We start from the raw sequence: 8,350 nt of genomic DNA, 5'->3' as shown, positions 1-8,350 counted from the left end.
TGCAAAGAGAATATATCCACCAGTGTGAGGATGCTAATTGACTAAATATGTAATGAAATGGTGCTTTACATTTTGTCACTCATAGCTGAAATGTTATATACAGTAGGACAAACTTGATTGCAGCTGTATTAACACTCAATTGAAAAAATAAATAAATTATAAATACTTGGTGTAAATATTATTCATACTGTCCTGAAAAAAATGGCAATAAAAAAGTTTGGAAATAAATTTGTAATTTGTCTAAAATGAAACAAAATGTAATTTTAAATGTGTATATAAATATTACATTTTAAATGTATATAATATATAGGCCTATATATATGTGTGTGTGTTAATGTTAACTTTTATATGTATTTAAATTATATGTATCAAATATTAAAACTATTTAACATTAAAACAACAAATTTACTCCAGAAGCAATGTAACAAATTACAACTTTTATTTTTTTTCCTTACACAATTGACATTCTTTTAGCATGAAGCAATATTTTTGTTAGAATTTGTTTAAAACCATTGTTTGTTTGTTTTTATAAAAAATTGTATTAAAAATTATATATATAACTGGACACAAATTCAAACTATTTTTCAGTGATCTGGACGGGTCAATGTGTTAGCAATAAAATATCTGTAGGCCCAAACCATCTGAATGGCGCCACTTGTTGGTTTTTTGATATGCAACTGTTAAACTATTAGAAGCATTCTGAGGTTATGACCTGAAAGGACAAACCAATATGTCTGCTTTATGAGGCCTTTGCATTGATTGGCATGTTTGGCGTCTTTCCAGAACTCTAACAGAGGGCTATCCTTTTAAACAAACAGCAGTACCTACTACTTATGCATACTATAAGCAGATAATATCCCTGTGTATGTGTCAAGCCAGCTGACCTTAGTTAGCATCAGACAGAATGTGCTTGGGCTGCCTCAGAGCTACAAATCTACCTCCAGTTACCATCTGTTCTCTATTGGCTGATTAGCATTATGAATACTGCAGGCTAGTAGATAAAAGAACATATTTCTGAAGTTTTACAAGGTTCTTGAGGACCCAGTTCCACAGGGGGCCTTATGAGTTTGGCTTATCCTTACATCTCCCACCCAGAAAAGTACAGTCCAAACTGAGAATCTCTTTTATCTCTGTGCTGGAGTCATGTTTGGGTTCTTGTGAGTCATGAAGAAGCAGATAGCCTATACATTTTCATTTAGACTACACACTATAGCTAGCCTCTATAGAGTACATCAAGTATCTATGGGCTCACCTGATTTAAAATGTAAACATTATTTGTAATGTAAACTTAAACATGTCAAATCTATCACAAAATATCAGGTTTGCGAGCAAGCACCTTGTGATCTGTATGGGCAAATTTGAAAAATATTTTTTTTAATACTGCTCATGGCGAATGCTGCAGATAATCGCAGCCCTGCTGATATTCCGATTAACAACAGCGCGTGTGATACTGCTTTTATACAATATATGCTTTTATAGTTCAATAAACAAGAAGTTAATATTGAGCAACTTACATTTTAGACACAGTATTGCCAGTTATGTTTGTCTAGTATTTTGTATAATTTCCAAACAAAGCCACAGCAGAATCGAAGAATCAACAGAATGTCTTGAATCGTTTGAATGAACAACTCAGTGATTCACTATACTTAACACTTAAATACAGTCACTTGTCGCCTACTGGCATAACGATGTATAGCCTCACTTGTCGATATAAAAATATGTGTGTGTGTGTGTGTGTGTGTGTGAGAGAGAGAGAGAGAGAGAGAGAGAGTGTGTTATCCAGCAAGAAAGTGAAATGATGTGGTTCCTCAACCAAGATACTGTGCAAGGGTTCTGTGATCAGTGTTATTAAAAATATAATGTGTGTGGGGAGAGGTAAATACATATGTAAGAGGGATAGAGTGTGTATATGAGTAGGTAAGAATGTTATGTATTATAAAAAAAATGCACATTCACAAACACACACACACACACACACACACACACAAAACACTCACTAAACACTCACTCACATACAGTACATATGATATTTTTAATGATATACACTGATCACAGTACCCTTGCACAGTAACTTGGTTGAGCAACCACATAATTTCACTATGAATTGCTGGATAACTCTGTGTTTGTGACAAATTATATTTGTATTATTCTTTATTAATGGAAAGGTCACAATGATTGTCAATATTTGTTTGTCATGTTTTACAGCATTCTACGCATTTTTGGTCCTAGCCTGATGCAGAGCAGTTCTGCTGGGATGAGGGGTTCCTGCTGCTATTTCAACAGTAAAGAAAAGTATAGAGGAACGGTGGGAGCATTTCTAGATACTAGTGATTGATTTTTGTGGTTTAAAATCATAAATATTCTTGTATGCAAAATGATGAGGTAAATACTATTTAATATGACAAATATTTAGTGGACCAACACACACGTATTCTATATTTTTAACAGGAGTGCCAAGAGGACATAAAGTGGAAGTTTGTAAGAGACATTGGCCCAGTGTTGTGCTGGATACAGAGTCACCGTGAGTTATTCTGTGGGGAGGTGAAAGGGCTTGCCTTACTCCAGATGAACAGTAAAAATCAACAAAATGCCATCAAAGACTTCCTGGGGTCGAATCAGATGGAGCAAGAGATGTCTTTTTATGACCTGAAGTGGGACAATCACATTGACTCCATTGTTAAACATGCCCAGCAGAGGCTATACTTCCTTCGCCAGCTGAGGAAGTTGAACCTGCCACAGGACTTACTGAAAAGGTTCTAGTCCGCCATCACTGAATCCGTCCTCCGCACTTCAATAACTGTCTGGTTCAGCTCAGCTACCAAATCTGACCTCAGAAGACTACGGAGAGTAGTCCGGACTGCTGAGCTAATCATTGGTACAACCCTCCCCACTCTCCAAGAACTGTACTTATCCAGAGTGACCAAAAGGGCTGGCAAAATCACTCTGGACCCCTCACATCCAGCACACGCCCTCTTTGAACTGTTACCGTCTGGTCGACGCTACAGAGCTCTGAGCACCAGAACGACCAGACACAGAAACAGTTTCTTCCCTCAGGACATCTACCTCACAAACAGTTAAATGTTCTCCCCACTGTGCAATAAAACATGTGCAATACCAAACTATCCATACTTTGATTTAATATATCATACATCTATCCACATTCCCTTGCATAATTTATATATAGCACATCTGTACAATACAGTATTCTGATTGTTTGAGTATCCGGAGGAGCTGGACACATTCATATCAAATTTTCTTGCTGAACAAGGCTTGAAAGTCCATGCCATGTTTCTGTGAATAAACTAACAAGGCAAGGAATCTCTCTGTGTAGCTTATGTATGTATGTGTACTGCATTCCAAGAACTGTTTATCTGATCATTCAGCTGTTCATTTATGATAGTTGGAACTTATCTCTTATGGAACATATATTGTTTGTAAAATTTTAAATGTAACTATTTTTGTAAAATAATAAATATAAAAATACCTAATGAAGCAAGAGATGTCTGTTTATTCATCTTTAAATATGTAGAGGACCTGGACACACTTCATATGAAGTTTTGTTGATGTACAAGGCCTGAATGTCAATGCCATGTTACTTGTTATAATCCATCAAAGCAAGCAATCTCTATTTATCATATGTGCAGCCTACTGCATATGGAGAACTGTCAATCCTATCATTCAAATATTAACAATTGATGATAAGTGGAACAACACATCTTTAGAAAATTAAATGACAATTAGAAATTATAACAATGTGTTGTGACTTTTATAATAACATCTTTAGAAAATGAAATGACAATTATAAATTTAAAAAATGTGTTTTGACTTTAACAATAACAAAATCTAATTGTCCCCTTTAAATTTGATAAATCAAAAAGGTGTCTTGGGTAGTTTAAAATTGATAGTAATAAATGAGAATTTATCTCATTACATATATGAATAAGGTAAGGTGTAGAGGTTTTTTATTACAATTAGCCTAATTTAATCAACCAATGCAAGTGTTTTACAGGCTGTTAACGAAATCAGCTCTGTACATTAGACATAGTAAATATATTAGATTTAAGTTGTGCCATTTTAGCCTAGTCACCAGTGGATCCTCTGCAGTGAATGGGTGCCGTCAGAATGAGTCCAATAATACCCATATATTGCATTCTCCAGTCAGAAAGTTGTCTCATCTGAATCAAGAAAGAAATGTGCACAGATCAAGCACTGTTTACAAGCAAAAAATAGTTCTAAACAAATGTGTTGGTGGATTTTGGACTTTTTGGAGGAAGTATTGCTGTGGACTCATATTTTAGCCGGAAGCAATGGTTAAAAGTTAAAATGCTCTTAATAATGGATTTGTTTCTTACAAATGCACAGTTTTCACTTCACATGACATTAATCAATGAACTGGAGTCATGTAGATTACTTGTGGAATATTGTGATGTTTTTATCAGCCATTTAGACTCTTGTTCTGACGGCACCCATTCACTGCAGAGGATCCATTGGTGAGCAAGTGATGTACTGATTTTTAGCAAATTTTCATTTTTGGGTGAACTATTCATGTTACAACAACATGTTACAAATGACAAGTTTGTGTCAACACTGGATTTGTGGCCTTTATAGAGCAGATAGTGTTGAAAAAGTGTCTTATGTAACTCCAGGCTTTAGTAAAATTCCATTTCTAAACATCACACAGAATATACAATCATTCTCCTTTCACTTTGCATTTGGCCCACTCAAGACTCAATTACAGCTAAAAACCTTTACGTATCTCATTGTGTAGTAGACAACAACTGCAGAGCCTCCTCTTAGAAACGTCACAGAGATCTCTGGATCTCAGCGGGACCTCAGCGAAGCCTGACTTGTGCATGACTATCACAGAGGAGTGGTGCATCTTCACGTCTGCAGCAAATGCGCGGTGTAAGATGCCTGCTTAGAATGCGAGTGAATATCAAACTTGAGTAAAGCTGTTTAGCACACCACATGTGTCTGAGGATAGTACTGACTCTCGCCAGTTTGGAAAACCCAGAGTCACACTAAATAAGGTCACTCGGTTCAAACTCCACCACAGTGGTATCAGCATGCAGCAGCAGTGTGTTCTTTCATACACAGTGTGACTCCTATTTGAAAGACACTCTAATTCTCCTTCTGTCCCACTGTAGGAAACCCGATTAGACCTCATCTTAATAACTCTGCCTTTCAGTTTGGAAAGGGAAGTGCAGGGATCTGCAAGATGGTCCGCTTGTAATTTATGGCTTTGGCTTCATCTCTTAGAGTGATAAAAATGGCAGAGAGCTGGTGATTATGAATGCATAAGGATTAATGGAGGCTATTTAAAGACTCTACGCGGAGCAGAGAAGACAGGGACACAATTTTCCATTCTGAAAGGAAGTGGAAAATCCATGGATTATCCCCAAAATGACTATGCTGTGTAGTTCAATCATTAAGCTTGGTGTTTTGCCACAGTTCTGATACCAGAGGAAACTTTTGACTCTACTGTGTTTGTTGTATATTGATTGGTCATTGGTTGGTTGGTAGTAGCCAGTGGTGGTGAACCAGAATGAATGCAGCCTCTTTGCCTGGTACTGTGCATTTCATTATGGGTTTTTGGAGGAGCGCCATTTAACAATGAAACTAGTATATTGTGTATATAAATGTACACTACTGTTCAAAAGTTTGGAGAAAGTAAGGTTTATTTATTTATTTATTGAGAGAGAGCCATTCATATTTTTACTTAGCAAGGACATTTATAATTATATTAAAATATGCTTCTTCTGAACTTTCTATTCAACAAAGAATCCTGACAAAAATGTATTACGGTTTCCACAAAAATATTAAGCAACTGTTTTCAACATTTATAATGATAACAAATGTGACACTGAAGATTGCAGTAATGACTGCTGAAAACTCAGCTTTGCTTTGATGGTTATAATTAAAATGTGTTTTAGGTCAAAGCCTGTGAAATATCTCTTCACAGACTGTTTCTGTGGCCAAAAAGTAAAAAAACTAATATTTGTGACCCTGGACCACAAAACCAGTCATAAGTAGCACGGATATATTTGCAGCAATAGCCAACAATACATTGTATGGGTCAAAACTGATTTTTATTTTATGCCAAAAATAATTATGATATTAAGTAAGATATTTAGTAAATTTCCTACTGTAAATATATCAAAACTTTTTGATTAGTAATATGCATTGCTAAGAACTTAATTTGGACAACTTTAAAGGTGATTTTCTCAATATTTAGATTTTTTTTGCACTCTCAGATTCCAGATTTTCCAATAATTGTATCTCGGCCAAATATTGCCCCATCCTAACAAATCATAAAACTTATTCATTCAGCTTTCAAGGGTCGCATTTATGCATTGGCATGTTTGCTCTGAATGATAGAAAAAATATTTTTCATAAGACCTAGATTTAGACCTAGGTCATGATTACTTGTGAAATATTTTATGCTTTAAAGGCCTAAATGTCATTGAAGGAAGAAATATGATTAATTTTTATTTACAGTACTTTACACTCCTGTATGTCATTTATTATGTAAAGTATATGTATATGCATATTTGTATATGCACATTCTGTACATATCACACACATTTCTATGCAACAGAAAAATCATTATTAAATAAATCTTTATGAAAACAAAACACTCAATTAAACTGAGTTTAATAACTTTTAAGCAACCTTGTGCTCTGTTCCAGCAGTTGTGCACTTTGGATGTCAATAATATTGTGATTAAAACCAATGCTTCCTGAACTTTTTGAATCAGAAGAAATAGGTCAGCCAAATGTAACCTGTTGTAAACAATGTTGGTTGTTCTATATTACTCTCTAAACAGGCCTCATTAAGTCGAGGCATTAATACTCCGCTGTGCTTTCAGTGCTATAGATCGCTGTGGAATCAGCTCAAGAGAGTTCCTTCCTGTCGACGGGGCTTGTTATTGTCACAAGCATCCTCACCACCTCCTCTCGCTGTGAAGTTCCCTAATTAGTCACCTCACCGCAGCGCTCGTCTCTCCTGATTCACAGAGAGCAGCACACGATACACAAGGCACAAATAGAGACATTTTAATGAGGCCATGATTTCAGGTGTACTATATGAATGTGCAAAGAGAATTTTGTTTCACAGGTAGTGGGTCATATGTAAAAACACAGATTTTTGAGTACTGGGATAAAACAGAACGCAAAACTGAGACATGAAAGTTTATGTTTATTCAGAGATATGTTTGAGTGCATTTGCTTTGTTTGTGCATTCAAATACAGGTACAGCACCATCAGATACAAAATTATTTTTCAAATATTTATTATAAATATTGCCTTATACAGTAGGTCATTTAATGATGTCAGATGTCAGATTTTTGTTGCTACTTGTCAACAGGGCCTTTTTATTATGAAGCAATATATATATATATATATATATATATATATATATATATATATATATATAAACGGTTTTCAATTTATGTGAAACTAACTTTTTTTTTTTTTTTTAAAGAAGAAATTAATACTTTTATTCAGCAAGGACCCATTAAATTGATCAAAAGTGACAGTAAATGCATTTATAATGTGTCAAAAAGAACATGTTCAAAAAACATTCTATTTATCAAAGAATGCTCATATAAATTATATCAAGGTTTCCACAAAAATATGAAGCAGCTCAACATTCAACACCGTTTATATTAAGAAATGTTTCTTAAGCAGCAAATCAGTAAATTTAGCATAAAATACAAAATGATTTATGACTGGAGTAATGGCTGCTGAAAACTAAGCATTGCATCACAGAAATAAATTGCCTTTTAAATTAACAGTTATTTTAAATTGTAATAATATTTCACAATATTAGCCTACGGTTTTTACTGCATTTTTTTTAATCAAATAAATGCAGCCCTGGTGAGCATCTGATTTTGAAGAGACTTCAAAGACAAATCTTTACAAACCCCAAGCTTCTGAATGGTTGTGTATATATAATAAATAATAATAAAACTCCTCAGAGCCGGTTTGATGTTTTTAAATCATTACAATTACAGCTGACGAATCACAGAAAACCAAAACACATTCATGATAATCATATTCTATAAGCAAAGTTCAAATATGCACGGGAAACCCCACTGGGCTTTAAGTCCAACGCCTTAACCACTCAGATGATGCTCCAGTGGCACAATTTAAAATTGTGTGATTTTCACATTGGAAATCAAGACTAATGCAACTAATAATTTCAGCATGCTGTCAGTTCCAGGCTGCGGCTCAGTGGCAAACAAAACAACCATATCAAGTTGTCTTGAGCCCGCCAATCATTCCTCTCAGCAGGGTGAAGCACTATCCATGGGGACGGCTTTACCAGAATCCCGGCTGAAGAGGATGTG

Source organism: Barbus barbus (genome assembly GCF_936440315.1).
Source record: "Barbus barbus genome assembly, chromosome: 27".
In the NCBI taxonomy this organism is placed as follows: Eukaryota; Metazoa; Chordata; class Actinopteri; order Cypriniformes; family Cyprinidae; genus Barbus; species Barbus barbus.
This window is presented reverse-complemented; position numbering follows the sequence as displayed.